Source organism: Myotis daubentonii, chromosome 2, assembly GCF_963259705.1.
Source record: "Myotis daubentonii chromosome 2, mMyoDau2.1, whole genome shotgun sequence".
Lineage (NCBI taxonomy): Eukaryota > Metazoa > Chordata > Mammalia > Chiroptera > Vespertilionidae > Myotis > Myotis daubentonii.
Window position 1 is genome coordinate 22613902 of NC_081841.1, and position 14337 is coordinate 22628238.

Sequence of the window (14337 nt, forward strand, 5' to 3'; positions counted from 1 at the left end):
TCTTAAAAGGCTGGCACCATGAATTGAATTTACAAGTACCCACTTCCTCTGAGCTCCTGTGCCGGGTGAGGCTCTGGGGCAGTGATCAGCAAACTCATTTGTCAACAGAGCCAAATATCAACAGTACAACGATTGAAATTTCTTTTGAGAGCCAAATTTTTTAAACTTAAACTATATTGGTAGGTACACTATTATTAACTTAATTAGGGTACTCCTAAGGCTTAGAAAGAGCCACACTCAAGGGGCCAAAGAGCTGCATGTGGCTTGCGATCCTCAGTTTGCCGATCATGGCTCTGGGGGAACCCAGACACATACGAGGAGGAACTGGAATGTCTGGCATTAAGGCAGGAACTCTGGGGCGGCTTTCTTCCAGACATAGGTGCTTGCAGCAGTCATTGTTCCTGTGCTGGGACCTTCCCGGTTGCAGGGCTGACTGGCAGCCATTTCTGTTTGCTCCACTCTGGTGATTTTTTGAGACCTCCCACCCCAACCTAACCCACCCAATTTACAACCCAAACCCAAGCTGTGGGCAATAGCTTTTGCATATGAATGGCCTGTCCTTTCTTAGGCTAAAAACCTGTCAAATAAGCTGAAGATGGGTCAGGAAGCCCCAACCCTATCAATAAAAGGCCCAAGACCAGGCACCAGCACCAGCCTCAGCCTGCCTTGCTTCACAGCCGGGCCTCATCTGGGCACTTCCAAACCCAATACAAAGATGAGGAATCTGCAGTTCCTGCTGGATGACCCCAGGCAGTGGCTGACTTTGCACCTCCCTGGAGACCCAAGAGCCAGTGTACCAAGTGGTTAATGTCAGACCATACCAGATTACAACTCTTCACATCCATAGGTGACACACTCAAGGGGCAGACACAGTGAGCACCAAGGCCCCACTGAAGCAAGTTCTATTCCTTAAGCGTGTCTCCTGCAGAGAAGCTCTCCCACTGTAGTCACAGCTGGTCCCCACAGCCAATTGGCCAAGAGGTCAATTCCTCCCAGTGACACCAACAGCGATCAAGGCTCAACTACAAGACTGTACACACAGCCCACAAAGGGGTGCCCCTAGAGTGTCCACCACAGCTGATTGGTGAGGCTAAGCCACTGGGTCCTATAGAACACCTAGTACACAAGGCCACTCTATCAACTCAAGGATATTTAGCAGCTCTACCCAATACATAAAAACAAACACAGGGAAGCAGCCAAAATGCAGAGACAGAGAAACATTTCATAAATGAAAGAAATGGAAGAAAGCAAACTATTGGATATAGAGTTCAAAACCACAGTTATAAGGTTACTCAAGAATCATCTAGAAACTTCCAAGGTACTTAGTGAGACTTTTAAGGATCTTAGTGAGAATGCCAAAAAAAATGAAAAAGGAGCAGTCAGAAATTAAGCATACACTGACTGAAATAAAGAATAATATACAGGGATTCAACAGTAGACTAGAGGATCCTGAGAATCAAATCAATGATTTGAAATATGAGGAAGCAAAAAACACCCAACCAGAAGAGCAAAAAGATGTAAGAATTAAAAAATATGAAGATAGTGTAAAGAGCCTCTGGGACAACTTCAAGCATACCAACATCCGAATTATGGGGGTGCCAGAAGGAGAGAGAGATCAAGATACTGAAAACTTATTTGAAGAAATAATGACAGAAAACTTCCCCTACCTGGTGAAAGAAATAGACTTACAAGTCCAGGAAGCACAGAGAACCCCAAAGAAGAGAAACCCAAAGAGGACCACACCAAGACCCATCATAATTAAAATGGCAAGGGCAAAAGACAAAGAGAGACTCTTAAAAGCAGCAAGAGAAAAGCAGTTAGTTACCTACAAGGGAGTATCCATGCAACTGTCAGCTGATTTCTAAACAGAAATTATGTAGACCAGAAGGGAGTGGCAAGTAATATTCAAAGTGATGAATAGCAAGAACCTACAACCAAGATTACACAGCAAAGCTATCATTTAGAATTGAAGGTCAGATAAAGAACTTTACAGACAAGAAAAAGCTAAAAGAGTTCATCACCACCAAACCAGTATTATATGAAATGCTGAAGGGTATTCTTTAAGAAGAGAAAGAAGAAGAAAAAGGTAAAGGTAAAAAAATATGAACAACAAAGTGACAACAAATACATATCTACCAACAACTGAATCTAAATATCAAACAAATAAAAAATCTGATGAACAGAATAAACTGGTGAATGGAATAGAATCAGGGGCATAGAAATAGAACAGACAGACAATTCTCAGAGGGAAGGAGGTGTGGGGGAGTGCAGGAGGAGATTAGACAAAGATCTTATATGCAAGTATGCATTACCTATGGACACAGACAATGAGGTGGCAAAGGCCTGGGGTGGGATGGGAACTGGATGGAGGGGAGCTATGAGGGGGAAAAAGAGAGACCTCTGTAATAATCTCAACAATAAAGATTAATTTAAAAAAATAAAAAATTAAAGATTGTAAAAAATAAATAAAAATTTCTGCACAACAAAAGAAATCATCAACAAAGTGAAAAAAGAGCCCACTGCATGAGAGAACATATTTGGCAATGATACATCTGATAAGGGATTAATTTTTAAAATATATAAGGAACTCATACAACTTAACAAAAGGAAGACAATCCAATTAAAAAATGGGCAAAGGACCTAAATAGACACTTCTCCAAATTAGGCATACAGAAGGCCAGAGACATATGGAAAAAATGCTCAAAGTCACTATCCGAGAGATGCAAATTACAAGGACAATGAGATATCACTTCACACCTGTCAAAGGCTATCATCAAATTAATAAACCACAAGTGTTAGCGAGGATGTGGAGAAAAGGGACCCTTAGTACACTGCCGTGGCTGACCAGCAGACCCTGAGCAACAGATGAAAAGATTACTCTGACACTTGTTTCTGTGAAAGAGAAGGTGAAGGGGCTTGTTTGGCTTTAGGAATCAAAACATCCCCGATTGCTTGCCTTGTTAGCCTTTTATTGTAACAACAGCTTGAACTAAAATTAACCTCCAGATACAATCAGCAGGTTAGGTATCCTCAGAAAGCTCATGCTTCTACAAGGTTGGGTCTTAAAGACTACTGGTAAACATAGAGATGCCATCAAAATACCTGGGGGATCGGACTTGTTTGGAAAAGTCAAGTTAGGGGCTGCCACCTTCGGCAAGGTCCCCCCAGAGGTCCCTAACACTTCAAAAAATCCTCCTTACAGACTTTCCAACCAAGTCCCATGCTTCCCCACAGTACACTGGTGGTGGGAATGCAGACTGGTGCAGCCACTGTGGAAAACAGTATGGAGTTTCCTCAAAAAATTAAAAATGAAACTCCCATTTTATCCGGTGACCCCACTTCTGGAATATATTTTAAGAAACCTGAAACACCAATCAGAAAGGATATAGGCACCCCTATGTTCATAGCAGCATAATTTACAACAGCTAAGATTTGGAAACAGAGCAAGTGCCCATCAGCAGATGAGTGGATTAAAAAACTGTGGTACATTTACACACTGCAATACTATGCCACTATAAAAAAAAAAAAAAAGAAACTCTTACCATTTTCAACAGCATGGGTGGACCTGGAGAGTATTTTGCTAAGTGAAATAAGCCAGTCGGAGAAAGATAAGTATCACAGGATCTCATTCAGATGTAGAATCTAATGAACAAAATAAACTGATGAACAAAATAGATCCAGAGACATAGAAGCATGGAGCAGATTGTCGAACCTCAGAAGGAAGGTAGGGGATGGTGGGTGGGTGGGAAGAAATCAAGCAAAGAACTTGTATGCCTGCTGGGGTTCTTGTTCCGGCATTAAGAAGGGTTCAGCAATCTGGAGAAGGGCTGTGTGTAACTTAATAAAGAATCCAGAGATGAAACATAATTTTGAAAGGCATTATAGGGAGTCAGAGGAGCCTAAAGAAACTAAGTTCTCCTCATCTCAGGACCCCTTGCTTTTTATTAACACAAATTGTCCTAAGGCAAGGTAGAGATATACATATCAAAGGGTAAGGTTTTCGATATACAAGCATTGTCAGAATGGGGGAATTTGCCTACGGCTATTCAGGTGTTTGGCCAGTAGGAGGCAATAACATGTAGATTGAAATGCCCTGAGCTGTCTGGCAGCAAGCAGTCATCCTTTTCAGGTTTGGGGAAATGCCCTCGGCCATTTCCAACAGGTGACAACATATGTGACTCAGTCCTTGTTGAGTCGCCAAGTTCCATCAACCTTTCGATGAAACTCTTGAAATTATGACATGCTGGAATTGGCTTCCAGCATATTATGCCTATATGCACTGTATTTTATTCTTTTTGTTGTAATTGCAACAAAGAACTTGTATGCCCATGGATACAGACAATGGAGTTATGAAGGCCTAGGGCAGGAGATGAGGGGAGACTAGAAGAGGTCAATAGAGGGAAAAAGGAGACATCTGTAGTACTTTCAACAATAAACATAATTTTTTAAAAAAGACTCCACCAAATAGCTATTAGGAACAATAAACAAATGTCCTAGCATTGCAAGATACAAAACCAACGTATAAAAATGCATAGTGTTCCTACATACTAACAATGAAATTTCAGAAAAAAAAAGAAAAACTAAATTCAATTTGCAATTGCAACAAAAAGAATAAAACACCTACAAATAAACTTAACAAAAGATGTGAAGCATCATTCACTGAAAACTACAAAACATTATTGAAAGAAATTGAAGAAGACACGAAGAAATGAAAAAATATTGCATGTTCATGGATTGTAAGAATTAAAATAGTTAAAATGCCCATATTATCCAACACAATATGCAGATTTAATGCAATCCCTATCCAAATCCAAATGGTACTTCTCAAAGAAATAGGACAGAAAAATTATCAAATTTCTATGGAGTCACAAAGAACCCTAAATAGTCAAAACAATCCTAAGAAAAAAAGAACAAAGCTGGAGCTACCACATCCCCTGACTTCAAATTATTCTACAAAGCTACAATAATTAAACAATATAGTACTGGCCGAAAAACAGACACACACACAAAAATGGAACAGAATTGGCACTTCAGAATACAATTTGATGGTTTCTTACAAAACCAAAATACTTATACCATGAAATCCAATAATCACACAGTTTGGTATTTACCCAAATAAGTTGAGAATGTTGGGCCACACAAAACCCTGCACATACGTGTTTATAGCAGCTTTCTTCATAATTGCAAAAATGTCTTTTTGTGGGTGAATGAATAATATACAGTGGCACATCCAGACAATGGACTATTATTCAATGCTAAAAAGAGCTGAGCTATCAAGTCACAAAGAGACAAGGAGGAACTTCAAATGCATTTTACAAAGTGAAAGAAGCCAATCTGAAAAGGTTGCATACTGTATCATTCCCATTATATAACACTAGAGGCCCAGTGCACGAATTTGTGCACAGGTGGGGTCCCTTGGCCTGGCTGGTGATCAGGGCTAATCAAGGCCCGCTGGCCAGGGGAGGGATCACAGGAGGTTGGCTGACCATGGGAGGTTGGCTGTGGGAGCACACTGACCACCAGGGGGAAGCTCCTGAGTTGAGCATCTGCCCCCTAGTGGTCAGTGCATGTCATAGCTACTAGTCAACCAGTCGTTCAGTCAACTGGTTGAAATGGTCGCTTAGGCTTTTATATATATACTAGAGGCCCACTGCACAAAAATTTGTGCACTCAGGGGGGAGGGGGAGTCCTTCAGCCCAGCCTGTGCCCTCTCGCAGTCTGGGACCCCTCGGGAGATAACACCCTGCTGGCATAGGCCTGCTCCTGGGTGGCAGAGGGCAGGCCCAATCCCTAGGTGCAGCCCCTGGTCGGGCTCAGAGCAAGGCCGATTGGGGTGTTGGGGTGCCGCCCCCTGTCACGCACAGAGCAGGGCCAATCAGGGGGTTGGGGCACTGCCCTCTATCACCCACAGAGCAGGGCCGATCAGGGGGTTGGGGCGCCGCCACTCTCACACTCAGGGCAGGGCCAATGGGGAGGTTATGGCTCTACCCCATCACACACAGAGCAGAGCCCATGGTGGGGGTTGGGGAGCTCCCCCCTATCAGGTACAGAGCAGGGCTGTTCAGGCGGTTGGGGCCCCGCCCCCTGTCACACACAGAGCCGTAGGGCGACCAGGGGGTTTGGGCGCTGCCCCCTGTCACGCTGATCCTGATGCTGGGAGGCATATTACCCTTTTACTATATAGGGTAGGGGCCTGGTGCATGGGTGGGGCCGGCTGGTTTGCCCTGAAGGGTGTCCTGGGTCAGGGTGGGGGTCCCCACTGGGGTGCCTGGCCAGTCTGGGTGAGGGGCTGAGGGCTGTTTTCAGGCTGGGAGTGACTGAAGTTCCCAACCGCTCCTTTTTTCTTTTTTCTTTTTTTATTCTGGGCCAGCTTTACCTTGAGGCTTGGCTCCAGCTCTTAGGCCTCCGCGGCTGAAAGTAGGTTTCTGGCCTTTGCTTACAATGTTGTGAATCTGCTGGCTGAAGTCCGGCGGTATTTGTTACAATGTTTCTTAAACTGCCCGCTCAGAGGCCTGCAGCCGCAGGCGGGGAACATTGGTTTCCTCCAACGATCCTCCATCACTGAGGCAAGCAAGCCTCATGTTAGTTTCAAGCTGCCTGGCTGCCAGCCGCCATCTTGGCTGACAGTTAATTTGCATATCTCGCTGATTAGCCAATGAAAAGGGTAGCGGTCGTACGCCAATTACCATGTTTCTCTTTTATTAGTGTAGACTAGAGGCCCAGTGCACAAAAAGTTCTGCACTCGGGGTGGGGGGGCGGGGGGGACTCCCAGCCTGGCCTGTGCCCTCTCACAGTCTGGGACCCCTCGGGAGATAACGACCTGCTGGCTTAGGCCTGCTCCCGGGTGGCAGAGGGCAGGCCCAATCCCTAGGTGCAGCCCCCGGTCGGGCTCAGAGCAGGGTCGATTGGGGAGTTGGGGCGCCGCCCCCTGTCATGCACAGAGCAGGGCGGATCGGGAGGTTGCGATGCCACCCCCAGTCATGCTCAGGGTAGGGCCAATTGGGGGGTTGGGGCACCGCCCCCTGTCACACTCAAGGCAGGGTCGATGGGGAGGTTGCGTCGCCACCCCCTGTCACGGACAGAGCATGGCCAATCCGGGGGTTGGGGTGCTGTCCCCTGTCACGCACAGAGCAGGGCCCATCAGGGGGTTGAGGAGCTCCCCCCTGTCACTCGGAGTGTAGGGCCGATAGGGGAGTTGGGGCACCACTGCCTGTCACACACAGAGCAGGGTGGATCAGGGGGTTGGGGCGCCGCCCTCTATCACCCACAGAGCAGGGCCAATCAGGGGGTTGGGGCGCCGCCACTCTCACACTCAGGGCAGGGCTGATGGGGAGGTTATGGCTCTACCCTGTCACACACAGAGCAGGGCCCGTGGGGGGGGGGGGGGTTGGGGCGCCACACCCTGTCACACACAGAGCAGGGCCGATCAGGTGGTTGGGGCGCCGCACTCTGTCACACACAGAGCCGCAGGGTGATCAGGGGTTGGGGAGCTCCCCCGTATCAGGCACAGAGCAGGGCTGATCAGGAGGTTGAGGCACCTTCCCCTGTCACGAACAGAGCAGGGCAGATAGGGAGTTTGTGGCCCCACCCCCTGTCACACACAGAGCCGCAGGGCGATCAGGGGGTTTGGGCGCTGCCCCCTGTCACACTGATCCCGGTGCCGGGAGGCCTCTCAGCTCCGCTGATCCCGGTGCTGGGAGGCATATTACCCTTTTACTATATAGCATAGAGGCCTGGTGCATGGGTGGGGCTGGCTGGTTTTCCCTGAAGGGGGTCCTGGATCAGGGTGGGGGTCCCCACTGGGGTGCCTGGCCAGCCTGGGTGAGGGGATGATGGCTATTTGCAGCTGGTCACACACCCTTCAGGGTTGGGGTCCCCACTGGGGTGCCTGGCCAGCCTGGGTGAGGGGCTGAGGGCTATTTGCAGCTGGTCACACACCCTTCAGAGTGGGGGTCCCCACTGGGGTGCCTGGCCAGTCTGCGTGAGGGGCTGAGGGCTGTTTTCAGGCTGGCGGGTGACGGAAGCTCCCAACCACTCCTTTTTTTCTTTTTCTTTTTTAATTCTGGGTCAGCTTTAGCTCTGAGGCTCCAGTTCTTAGGCCTCAGCTGCTGAAAGTAGGTAATGGAAACAATGTATAACTCCAGCTCTGACTACAGCTCTGAGATCCCAGCTCGCTGAAAGCTGGTTTCTGGGGTATTTTTTTAGCTTCTATATTTGTTAAAATGTTTCAAACTGCAGGCTCAGAGGCCTGCAAGGCAGGCGGGGAAGTTTGGTTTCCTCCGTCACTGAAGCAAGCAAGCCTCATGTTAGTTTCAAGCTGCCTGGCTGCCGGCCGCCATCTTGGCTGACAGTTAATTTGCATATCTCCCTGATTAGCCAATGGGAAGGGTAGTGGTCGTACACCAATTACCATGGTTCTCTTTTATTAGATTAGATAGACTAGAGGCTCGGTGCATGAAATATGTGCACTCGGGGGAGGTCCCTCAGCCTGGCCTGCACCCTCTTGCAGTCCAGGAGCCGCACAATCAATCACCCTGTACAGGGAGACCTGACCCACCCGCTGCAGCACCGCCGGCCAGGGAGCCTGGGCTTCCCTCTGTGATGCAATTGATCACAGGGCTCCATGAATGATCACCCCACAGAGGAAGGCCCCGCCCACCTGGCTGGGGCTCCATGATAGATTGCCCTGCAGAGAGAGGCCCCACCCACCTGCTGCAGTGCTTCTGGCCAGGTAGCCTGGGCCTCCCTCTTTGGGGCTATCAATTGTGGGGCTCTTCGATCAATCACCCCACAGAGGGAGGCCCTGGCCACCCAGCTGGGGCTCCACGATCAATTGCCTGGCAGAGAGAGTCCCCACCCACCTGCTGCAGCAACACCAGCCATGGGCCTGGACCTCCTGGTGTGGGGCAATTGATCATGGAATCCCCACCGATCGATTGCCCCACAGAGGGAGGCCCTGCCCACCCACTACAGCACTGCCAGTCAGGTAGCCTGGGCCTCCCTCTGTGGGGTGATCAATCACCCCAAAGAGGTAGGCCCCACTCACTTAGCTGGGTCTCTGTGATTGATCGCCCCGCAGAGGGAGGTCCACCAGTTGGTGGCCTGGGCCTCCATCTTTGGGGGATCACGGAGCCCCCCGATTGATCGACCTACAGGCCAGTGGCTTGGGTCTTCCTCTATGGGTGATCGTGGGGCAATGACAGGGCCCCCCGAACAATCTCATCGCATCCACCTTGGCTGGCCTGGTGCCAGTGTGTGTCATAGTGTGATCATCTGGACTGTCATTCTGCTGTTCAGCTGTTCAGTTGATATGCATATTATGCTTTTATTATTATAGATTCTGGAAAAGGCAAGAAAAAGATCAATGGTTGCAGGGTGAGATGGGGAGAGATAAATTGGCAGAACACAGAGAATTTTTTGTGCAGTGCAAATACTCTGTATAATATTATAATTTTGGATACATGTCATTAAAAATTTGTCCAGCCCAGCCAGTTTTGCTCAATGGTTGAGCATTGCCCTATGAACCAGGAGGTCACAGTCTGATTCCTGGTAGGTGCACATGTCGGGGTGTGGGCTTGATCCCCAATAGGGGGTGTGCAGGAAGCAACCACTCAATGGTTCTATCTCATCATTGATATTTCTATCCCTCTTTCCCTCTCCCTTCCTCTTTCTGAAATCAATAAAAACATATTTTTTAAAAACACATCCACAAAATACATATGAAAGAATGTTTACAGCATATTTATTCATAACAACTAAAGCCTAGGAAGAAATTAAATGTTGCCAAAGGAAAATGACTAGTATATTTTGATCTATTTAAACAATAGAATACCAGTCAACAATAAAATTTATTGTATTGCTGAAAAAATACCAAAACTTGTATGCATGTCACAAACACATTTAGCAAAAGAAGGTAGAAACAAAAGTGCATACTTTATTTCATTTATATGAAATTTTAGAGCTGGAAAACATATATATTGATGAAATCAAATCACTACTTTTCTAGGGTAAGGGCACAAAGGAATGACAATAATGTAAATTGTTCTTATATTGATTGACATGGTGGTTACAGGTTTGTATACATTTGTCTAAATCATTAAATTGTACTCTGAAAATGTTAACTTTTTACTGTTTGTAAATTAAGCATCAATGAAGTTTGGTCACTAAATATAATATAGTTTCTTGCCTGGCTGGCATGGCTCAGTGGTTGAGCGTCAACCTATGAACCAGGAGTTCACAGTTTGATTCTAGGTCAGGGCACATGCCTTGGGTGCTGGCTCGATCCCCAGCATAGGGCATGCAGAAGGCAGCCAATCAATAATTCTCTCTCATCATTGATGTTTCTCTCTCTCTCTCTCTCTCTCTCTCTCTCTCTCTCCCTCTCTGAAATCAATTTAAAATCTATCTATTTGAAAACCTAAGCGACCATCTCAACAGAACAGATGACAAAACAAGCTGCGTGGGGCGACCAGGCTGGCAGGGGGGTTAGTGAGGGACGACCAACCGACTGAGCAGCAGGCTGCATGGGGTGACCAGGCCAGCAGGGGGGGTTAGTGAGGGCCAACCAAATGACTGAGCAATAGGCTGTGTGGGGCAACCAGGCCGACGGGGGAGGGGGGGGGGCGGCGGGGTAAGCGGGGGGCAGTAAGGGGCAACCAGGCTGGCTGGGTGGGGGGAGTTAGGGGAGACCAGGCTGGTGGGGGGGAGGGGTCAGTTGGGGGCAAAAAGGAAGGCAGGGGGGCAGTTAGGGGTGACCAGGCCATCAGGGGGGGCAGTTAGGGGTGATCAGGTAGGCAGGCAGGTGAGCAGTTAGGAGCCAGTGGTCCCAGATTGTGAGAAGGATGTCCGACTGCCAGTTTAGGTCCCGGATTGGAGAGGGTGCAGTCTGGGCTGAGGCCACCCCCATCCCCCATGCATGAATTTCATGCACCGGGCCTCTAGTAATCCTATCTAATAAAAGAGAAACATGGTAATTAGCCGTACCTCTGCTACCCTTCCCATTGGCTAATCAGGGCGATATGCAAATTAACTGCAAGCCAAGATGGCGGCCAGCAGCCAGGCAGCTTGAAGCGAACATGAGGCTTGCTTGCTTCAGTGACGGAAGAAACTAACGTTCCCCGCCTGCCACTGCTGGCCTCTGAGCTTGCAGTCTGAAACATTGTTACAAATATAGAAGCTAAACAAAACCCTAGAAACCTACTTTCAGCCAGCCAGGATCTCAGAGCTGGAGTTGAAACAGTGTTTTGATTATAGAACCCAAACAAACCAGATACCTGCTTTCAGCAGCCGAGGCCTGAGAGCTGGAGCCAAGCCTCAGAGCTAAAGCTGGCCCAGAATTTAAAAAAAAAAAAAAAAAAAAAAAAAAGGAGTGGTTGGGAGCTTCAGTCACCCGCCAGCCTGAAAACAGCCCTCAGCCCCTCACCCAGAGTGGCCAGGAACCCCAGTGGGGACCTGAAGGGTGTGTGACCAGCTGCAAACAGCCATCAGCCGCTCACCCAGGCTGGCCAGGCACCCAAGCGGGACCCCCACCCTGATCCAGGACACCCTTCAGGGCAAACCAGCCGGACCCCACCCGTGCACCAGGCCTCTATCCTATATAGTAAAAGGGTAATATGCCTCGCAGCACCGGGATCAGTGTGACAGGGGGCAGCTCCCAAACCCCCTGATAGCCCTGGGGCTCTGTGTGTAACAGGGGGCGGGGCCACAACCTCCTTATCGGCCCTGCTCTGTTGGTGACAGGGGAAGGCGCTCCAACCCCCTGATCAGCCCTGCTCTGTGCCTGATAGAGGGGAGCTCCCCAACCCCTGATCACCCTGTGGCTCTGTGTGTGACAGGGTGCAGTGCCCCAACCCTCCACCCCAATGGGCCCTGCTCTGTGCGTGACGGGGTAGAGCCATAACCTCCCCATCGGCCCTGCCCTGAGTGTGACAGTGGTGGCGCCCCAACCCCCTGATTGGCCCTGCTCTGTGTGTGACAGGGGGGAGCTCCCCAAACCCCTGATGGGCCCTGCTCTGTGAGTGACAGGGGGCAGCACCCCAACCCCCTGATTGGCCCTGCTCTGTGCGTGACAGGAGGTGGCGCCCCAACCTCCCCATCGACCCTGCCTTGAGTGTGACAGGGGGCGGTGCCCCAACACCCCAATCGGCCCTACCCTGAGCTGCCGGGAGCCGGTCCATCCTTGCTGTTTCAAGGAACCTGGCATATATGGCATACGGTTCTTAATATGTTTGCTCACCTTCTTGGCACTATGTGTTTTAACCAAGGTCACCTCTCCGAGAAAGGTTGAATCCCCAGGTAGGGATTTTCCCCTGAAGTTAGGGAGGGAATAAAACCTCTTAACTAAGTGCCAGGCAGGTAATTAATCATTTTAACTACGAACAATCATGCTTAAGCTACATAATCTTTACTCCCTGGAATGGAGATAAGAAACCCCTAACCTTTGGAATAGAGATTGATAGGATTGGAATCAACTGGTATAAATACAGATGCAACAAGACAGCAAGAGACAGAATTCAGAAGACAGAACCTACACAGAACCTACAGACAGAAGAACTTCACTGGAGAGAACATGGCAAAAGATCCTGGACTGAACCTGACTACAGAAATATGGCAAGAGAACCTGACTAGAACCTGGTGACCGAACCTGGCTGGATATCTCAGACAGAACCTGGCTGGAGAACCTAGCGAGGGAACATGGCCACAGAACCTGGCTGGAGATCCGAAGCAGAACCTCTCTGGAGATCGAGACCAGAACTTGGCTGGAGATCCTGGCTAGGCTGCTGATCAATTGAACACTGTCTCCGTGTCCTTCCTTCTTCGCCGACTCCGTCCACACCTTTGGGGACCCCTGGACCTGCTGGGGTTGGACCCCAGCACTGAGCGTGACTGAGGGTGGCATTGCAACCTCCCAATCCGCCCTGCTCTGTGCATGACAGGGGGCGGTGCCCCAACTCCCTAATCAGCCCTGCTCTGAGCCCGACCAGGGGTGCACCTAGGGATTGGGCCTGCCCTCTGCCACCCGGGAGCAGGCCTAAGCCAGCAGGTCGTTATCTCCCGAGGGGTCCCAGACTGAGAGAGGGCACAGGGTGGGCTGAGGGACCCCTCGTCCCCCCGAGTGCACAAATTTGTGTGCACCGGGCCTCTAGTAATATTCTTATATCAACCAAGATTCAATCAGACTTAAATAATTAGCAATTTTAGCTTTCATTATTAAAAATTCAGAGTACCAGTAGAATGTGTTTCAGGAATAGTTGATTCAGTTGCTCAACAGACCCTTAAGGTATCAGGTTCTTTCCATTGTTCTACTCATATTCACAGTGTTTTTGTCATCCTAAGGCAAGTTCCCATCATGATCACAGCATGACTATCAGTAGCCGGGAGAACTACATACTTCTCTGTTCATACTTTTAGGAGAAGGGAGATAGGTTCCATAATTTCTCTGAGAAAGAGGAGAGGTAGTTGATGGGAATAAATTGCAATTTGTGCCTATGGCTACACCAACCACTAAGTGGTTATTTTGATCACTTTGGATTGACTAATCAATATTCACCCAGGGAGCTGAAAATGAGGTTAGCATCCCAAGGCACCTGGGAGGCACGAATATAGTAACTCTCTAAAAGGAAGAAGAGATAAATAGACCAACAATATGCACCAAACTCCTAATTATAAAATCCCATTTGCAACTATTTTAACTTATAAAGCATTTCATTTTGTGGACAGAATGTGATTAATCAAATTCTTAACATTTAGTTTAACAGTTGAATTGTCACATTGTTTATTCCTTCCTGGAGTCATTAAATTTATCTTTGACAAAGCGTGCAGCATTGATGATTTCCATATTGGCAAAAACAGAACTGTTAATGTGTTGGTATTGAGAACATGTAACGAAAATTAATGTTATACTGGCCCTGAAGACTTATCAAGTGTTAGGAGATTGCCACCTTTAGAGAAATCCTCCAGGTTGATCGTTTCAATCCCAGTGTGCCGGGAGCCGGTCCATCCTTGCTGTTTCAAGGGACCTGGCATATATGGCATACGGTTCTTAATATGTTTGCTCACCTTCTTGGCGCTGTGTTTTAACCAAAGTCACCTCTCCGAGAAAGGTTGAATCCCCAGGTAGGGATTTTCCCCTGAAGTTAGGGAGGGAATAAAACCCCTCAACTAAGTGCCAGGCGGGTAATTAATCCCTTTAACTACGAACAATCATGCTTAAACTACATAATCTTTTCTCCCTGGAATGGAGATAAGAAACGCCCTAACCTTTGTAATAGAGATTGATAGGATTGAATCAACTGGTATAAATACAGTTGTAACAAGACAGAAAGACTCAGAACTCAG